This window comes from Mobula birostris, chromosome 1 (assembly GCF_030028105.1).
Source record: "Mobula birostris isolate sMobBir1 chromosome 1, sMobBir1.hap1, whole genome shotgun sequence".
Taxonomy (NCBI): domain Eukaryota; kingdom Metazoa; phylum Chordata; class Chondrichthyes; order Myliobatiformes; family Myliobatidae; genus Mobula; species Mobula birostris.
Window position 1 is genome coordinate 122,744,806 of NC_092370.1, and position 6,068 is coordinate 122,750,873.

General features: G+C 40.6%; 1 long non-coding RNA gene across 1 annotated transcript in view; it reads left to right on the forward strand.

The window, feature by feature from the left end:
• Window positions 1-5,931: 5,931 nt before the first annotated feature.
• LOC140204384 (uncharacterized) overlaps window positions 5,932-6,068 on the forward strand; it is a 5,508-nt gene continuing 5,371 nt past the window's right edge. The window contains exon 1 of the long non-coding RNA XR_011887603.1: window positions 5,932-6,068. This exon is cut by the window's right edge and continues 86 nt beyond it. This is a non-coding gene — a long non-coding RNA (uncharacterized lncRNA).

Consider the following 6,068-nt stretch of genomic DNA (forward strand, 5'->3'; position numbering starts at 1 on the left):
AAAAACAACTTCACCGATTTATGGTGTTAAAAATCTGTTGCGTCGCTTTTTCAGAGCTCTGTGCCAAAAGATCTTGGGGCTCTGGGCACACCGCCAGCAGCCAGCTTGCTGCTTTCGATCTTCACTATACTCCCACAACACACCAGTTTTCTGCAGCGGCACCGAACTCGAATCTGCCCGCCTCCAGAGCCATGAAAACCTGGCACCCTGAAGGCACGTTAGCCTTCTAGGCTGTGTCCTTGGCATATCGAAAAACAACCGGTCGGTTCCTGCAAAGAACCGAAGTTAGCGTGTAACTCCACGTCAGGGTTTTCAAAAGAACCCTGAAAAGGAAAAAAAAGAGATATTAAAGATAGAAATAGAGCTGTTTCCAAAGATGCAAGCAAAGGAATCGCCGTTGGATGCCATCATCATAAGCTCCGCCCTACATTCACTGGTACTGCACTTAATTCCTGGACCTCTCCAAGAATGTGCTGAGGGAGCACATTCGTCAGAAGGATTAGAATGACCAAGAAGGCGGCTCACCACCAGACACTCAAGGGCAATTTGGGATGGATTTCTTGATCAGTCAAGACATGAAAGGTTATGGGGAGAAAGCAAGAGAATGGGGTTGAGGAAGAAAACAGATCAGCCATGAGGAAATGGTGGAACAGACTCGATGGGCCCAATGGCTTAATTCTGCTCCTATATTTTATGGTCTTATGACAATAGTTGCTAGCTTTTCTGGTGACAGCTGCATCTCATAAATGAATAAAATTAAAGATTAAATAATGGAACCAAGTTATTGAAAAAGAAAAAAAACTCTTTGATAGATTCTAAACTCAAAGTTATAGATTTCCCAATCGTACTCGTTCAACTTTAAGCATTAATTCAGGATGTTTTCTTCAGAGGTAATAAACCTGCTGAAGGACTTGCCTGTTACTCAATATGCGTCAGCTGAATGCTTATTTGTTATAATGTTAATGATTTCTTCCCTAAATCCATACCTAATATGTCTACCTCATTCTTACATTCCAGCTGAGAGAATCTGCTGCAAACTGCTGCGCCTCATGTTTCTGTGTTTGCAAGGATCCCAGCAATACATTCAAAGTACTGCCAGGATCTGACGCTCAATACAATGCCAATACATAAAAGTAAAATATTTAGCTTCACACAAAATAAACACTTAAATATTTATTTCAATTGATTTGTTGCCCTGATTCATGATCCCTTGTAGAGTGGTCAGCAGCTTGTTAATCATCATTTCTCTGATTTCTCCCAATGGTCAGTACTATCATTACTAACTCTGCAGAGAGGAGCCACCGTGTATAGATTAACTCTTTAAGGAGTGCAATTCCACTCCTCCACTGAAATAGGATAAAACTGCCCAAGGAATCATTATTTCATCTTTGATGAAATTGCCATCCAGCTATTTGTATAAAAAGCTTGGCACACCTTCAGTTGTTCGTAATGTACTGTACATGCCTATTCATGGCTTCATCTCTGCTCTGACTTCATGAATTTTCTGTACTGCAGCTTTAAATCTGCAAGAATTTGCCTTGATCCAGATAAGAGAATTCAATGGAGATTTCACCAATTCAGATTAAAATCATCAGGATCCATAAAATTGTGGATTAGATGTGCCAACCGTTCAGCTTGGTTTGTTAAAGAGGGTTAGATGAGATTCTTCACCAGCAATAGACGTTACAGCATTAGCCGTTTTGTCTACAGCTGTCAGCAACCAGTTGTAAATTTAGGTGAATCATGTTCTGGACAGGTGAGTCATCACATAAACCATAAACATCAACAGTTCCTTTCCACCTACACACGCTACTCAAAACACTGAGTACTCTATCAAATCACTTGTTGTTTCAGATTCCAACAGCTGCCGTCTCTCCTCTCTCCAAATAAATTTGCTATGCTTCCTTCTGCTCTGATGCACATTTCACAGCTTCTAACTGTCCCTTTGCTTTCTTACCTTGATTGTCCTATAACAGATTGTCCCATCAAATAGATGGCTTCATCAACAGGTGGAGGAGAAAAAGCTGTTGCTGAAACATTGAGTGTGTGTCTTCATGCTCCTGTATCTCCTCCTTCAATGTAACAATGAGGAAGGGGCATGTCCTTAATAATGGATGCCGTCTTTTTAAGGATTCGTCTTTTGAAGGTCTCCTGGAAACGGGGCAGGTTAATGCCCAAAATGGAGATGGCTGAGTTTACAACTTTCTGCAGCTTTTTCTGATCCTGTGTAGTGGCCCCTCCATGCTAGATGATGATGTAACCAGTTAGAATGCTCTCCACAGTACATCTGTAGAAATTTGTAAGTGTCTTTGGTAAAATACCAGATCTCCTCAAGCTCTTAATGAAACCTAGCCACTCCCATGTCTTGTTCATAATTGCATCAAACGTTGGGCCTAGGATAGATCCTCAGAGATGTTGACAGCCAGGAACTTGAAACTGCTCACCCTTTCCACTTCCGATCCCTCGATGAGCACTGGTGTGCTCCTTCAAATTACCCTTCCTGAAGTCCACAATCCATTGCTTGGTCTTACTGACACTTTATGCAAGGCCATTGCTGAAACGCCACTCAGCCAGCTGATCAATCTCACTCCTGTGTGCCACTTCATCACCATGTGAAATTCTGCCAAGAATAGTTATATCACTGGCAAATTTATAGATAGCTTTGAGCTGTGCCTAGCTACACAGTTGTGGGTGTAGAGAGAATAGAGCAGTAGGTTAAGCACACATCCTTGAGGTGCACCAGCGTTGATTGTCAGTGAAGAGGAATTGTTACTTCCATTGCAGAGGGATGTACAGAGGCCCAAGTTTTGGAGCTTGTTGATTAGAACTGATTGCATGATTGCGTTGAACGCCGAGCAGTAGTCAAAAAACTGCAGCCTGGCATAAGTATTGCTATTGTTCAGGTGATCCAAGGCTGGGTGGAGAGCTAGTGAGATTGCATCCACTGTAGACCTATTGTTGTGATAGGCAAATTGCAGTGGGCCCACATCCTTGCTTAGGCAGGAGTTGATTCTATCCATGACCAACTTCTCAAAGCACTTCATCACAGTAGGTGTGAGTGCCGCTGGGTGATTATCACTGAGACAGCACACGCTGCTCTTCTTGGGCATTGGTATGATTGTCACCCTTTTGAAGCAGTTGGGAGCCTCCGACTGCAGCAGTAAGAGATTGAAGATGTCTTTGAACACTCCCACCAGTTGGCTGGCACAGGTTTTCAGAGCCCCAACAGGGCCTAATGCCTTGCGAGGGTTCACCTTCTTGAAAGATGTTGGCCTCTGAGACAGAAATCACAGGGTCATCAGATGCTGCAGAGATTTGCACAGCTGTAGTTACGTTCACCCTTTTAAAGCATGTGTAGAAGGTATTGTGCTCATCTGGGAGTGAAGCATCATAGCTATTCATGATGTTAGGTTTGACTTTGTAGAACTTTGGAAGTGTACAACACATGGTCACCACTGTGTCACCTACTCAGCAACAGAACCAAGTAAATAATTACCATTCCATGGGCACTACCTGCCATTTTACAGTTTGATCCATTTGTTACCCATGTCCACTGTTTTGCTGGCATGAGCTGTTCTTTTACTATGAAGAGTATTTACTGTGGTAGAATCTTCATTGAATGACCTCCTGATATTGTGACAGAGGCTGGTTCACTAATAGAGCAGCTAATGACTGTCACCCTTAGAACATTGATCATTTGTCTCCATTTCCCAGAGAGCCAAGTATGGTTCTACCCACTGAAATGTTTCAAAATTGACCTCAGTTATGTTAAGTTTCCTTGATGAAAATGTTGTCTTGGTATCTGAAGCGATCACTCTTCAGCTCTTGGTACCTGGCTTTACCTCTAGATAAAGCTGCTGGCACATCCTGAAGATGTGGAACCTGACAACAATCAAGTGCACATCATCTGTCAATTATCTGTTGAGACACTGTTGCTGTCTATTTCCATAACGTTGCTGATGTCTGGGAGAGAACTAATTGGACATAATTTGATGGAGTAAATGAAAAGAAAGGATATTACAAGATATGAAGCACAGCAATAAGAAGACTTGGCCATAAGGTCATTGGCAAAAGGACCAGAGGAGAGGGTGAGGAGAATTTCTTTTCATGCAATGAGTTTTCATGGAATCACTGTCTGTAAGCAGCTTCAAGAAGAGCATTGTAAAAGAGGCTGAATAAATAAAAATCAAGGAAGAACATTCCTGACTCAAAATTCATCCCAGTCATTGTGCCACTCTGACATGTTGACATCTTTTACTTTAAAAATAAACGGTATTCATAAAAAATATATAGAATATCTTTTCTTGATATTTATTGTGCCCTGCTGTATATACCATGCAATCATAATGTTGTCAAATCTCAGCTTTTGTAATGTCATCCAGTTAATACATTGTACATTCAAAGCATCAATGCCATTCAGTGTTCCCTTTAATTTGTAATGACCAGTGTGCACAAAAATCTTATGCTGTGCAATTTTTTGACTAGTGACAATATGTGCCCACTGAATTTTGAATATATTTAGATATTCATTTTAACAGCTAGCAAAACACTTTCAATAAGAACTTTGATCTCCTCTGGGTTTGATCATTTTTGTTCTCGTTCATCTGCACTCTCATAAAACATACATAACCAGTAATGAAGGGTGTTCTCACAAGAGCTATTGCATACTGTCCAAATGTGATTTACTTGCTAAATGACAGTTTAAAAAATGAAGTTTCCAAATATCACTCCACTTCTTCCCACTTCCAAATTCTCCAAGCAACTTTGGCATTGCAGCAATACATACATATTGTACATTAATATTTTTTATAGCTGCATATTCCTGACCTCATGAGCTTTCAGTGAAGCAGTTTCTACTCTTCCATTGAGTCATTCAGCTTTAAATGAACGAGCAGTTCTTTCGTGTTTCATGCCCTTTGCTTCTTTGCAATTCGACATAATGAATCAATAATTTCTTCATTAATAACAGTACAAATAAGCCATTTCTAAAACCTGCACTCAAATCATCGCAAACTCCATGTTGTCAACACTGTTCGCATTAGAAACCGGAAAAGGAAATATGATTATGTATGATCATGAAATATACTTAACATGCCAATGAGATAGAAGATGACAAACTTTACTGCGCAGTTTAAGTTCCTTTGTATGCTAGTAGCAGAAGGTGTGAGAGCACGCACATGCACACACTTTAGAGGGAATGTTGATACCATTATGACCAATATACTCACAGGGGTTTGCTGAGCTGTTACATAGGATCCAGCTCTTCAGCGTTTTGTGGGGGCAAGACCTGAACCTGCAGTCCTTCCTCACAAAACCTTTGCATTGGCTGTACTGAGACTCAGTGCACCCTTAGCTCATGCATGGAGATGTTTTGTGAAAAGAAGGCCAGCACAAAATTTAACATTTTGTATGAAGTTGAATAGTCATTAGCTCCAATGCTGCTTAACTGAACGGTGAAGAGAGGAATATGAAAAGCTTAGAAAATGTCCACTACCATTGGTTAAGTCTACAAAAACAGATAAAGTTTAAAGTTCGAAATACATTTTATTATCAAAGTATTAACTTGTCACCATTTGCAACCTTAGGCATACTTAATGAATCTATAGAATAGTAACTATAGGAGGATCAATAAAAGACCACCCAACTAGGTTATTCAACCAGGGGGCAGAAGACAATGAACTGTCCAAATGGAAATATAAATAAGTAACAATAAATGAAAACATGAGAGGAAGAGTCCCTGAAAGTAAGTCCAAATAATGAGCAATTCCGAGTTTTAATGAATGACGTGGTTTCAGTGAGTTATTAAAGGTGTTGGCCAAAGTTCACAATTTAAAATGATTCACAGTCCTACTTTTGCATGACACTGGCGTGCTGTGGGTAGAAATGCAGCCTTCACAAGGTAGATTGCCAGTCAGCGTAATCGGAATTTTGCTCAGTTCCAAAGCCGGAAAGGATAATAGTATTGTCCTGCATGGATGAAGGGTGGAGAACCCAGGTGGAAGAGGGATGAAGTAATGATAATGAGTTGGAAGCAGTCCACAAAAAAGAACGAGGACTAACTTTGGTAC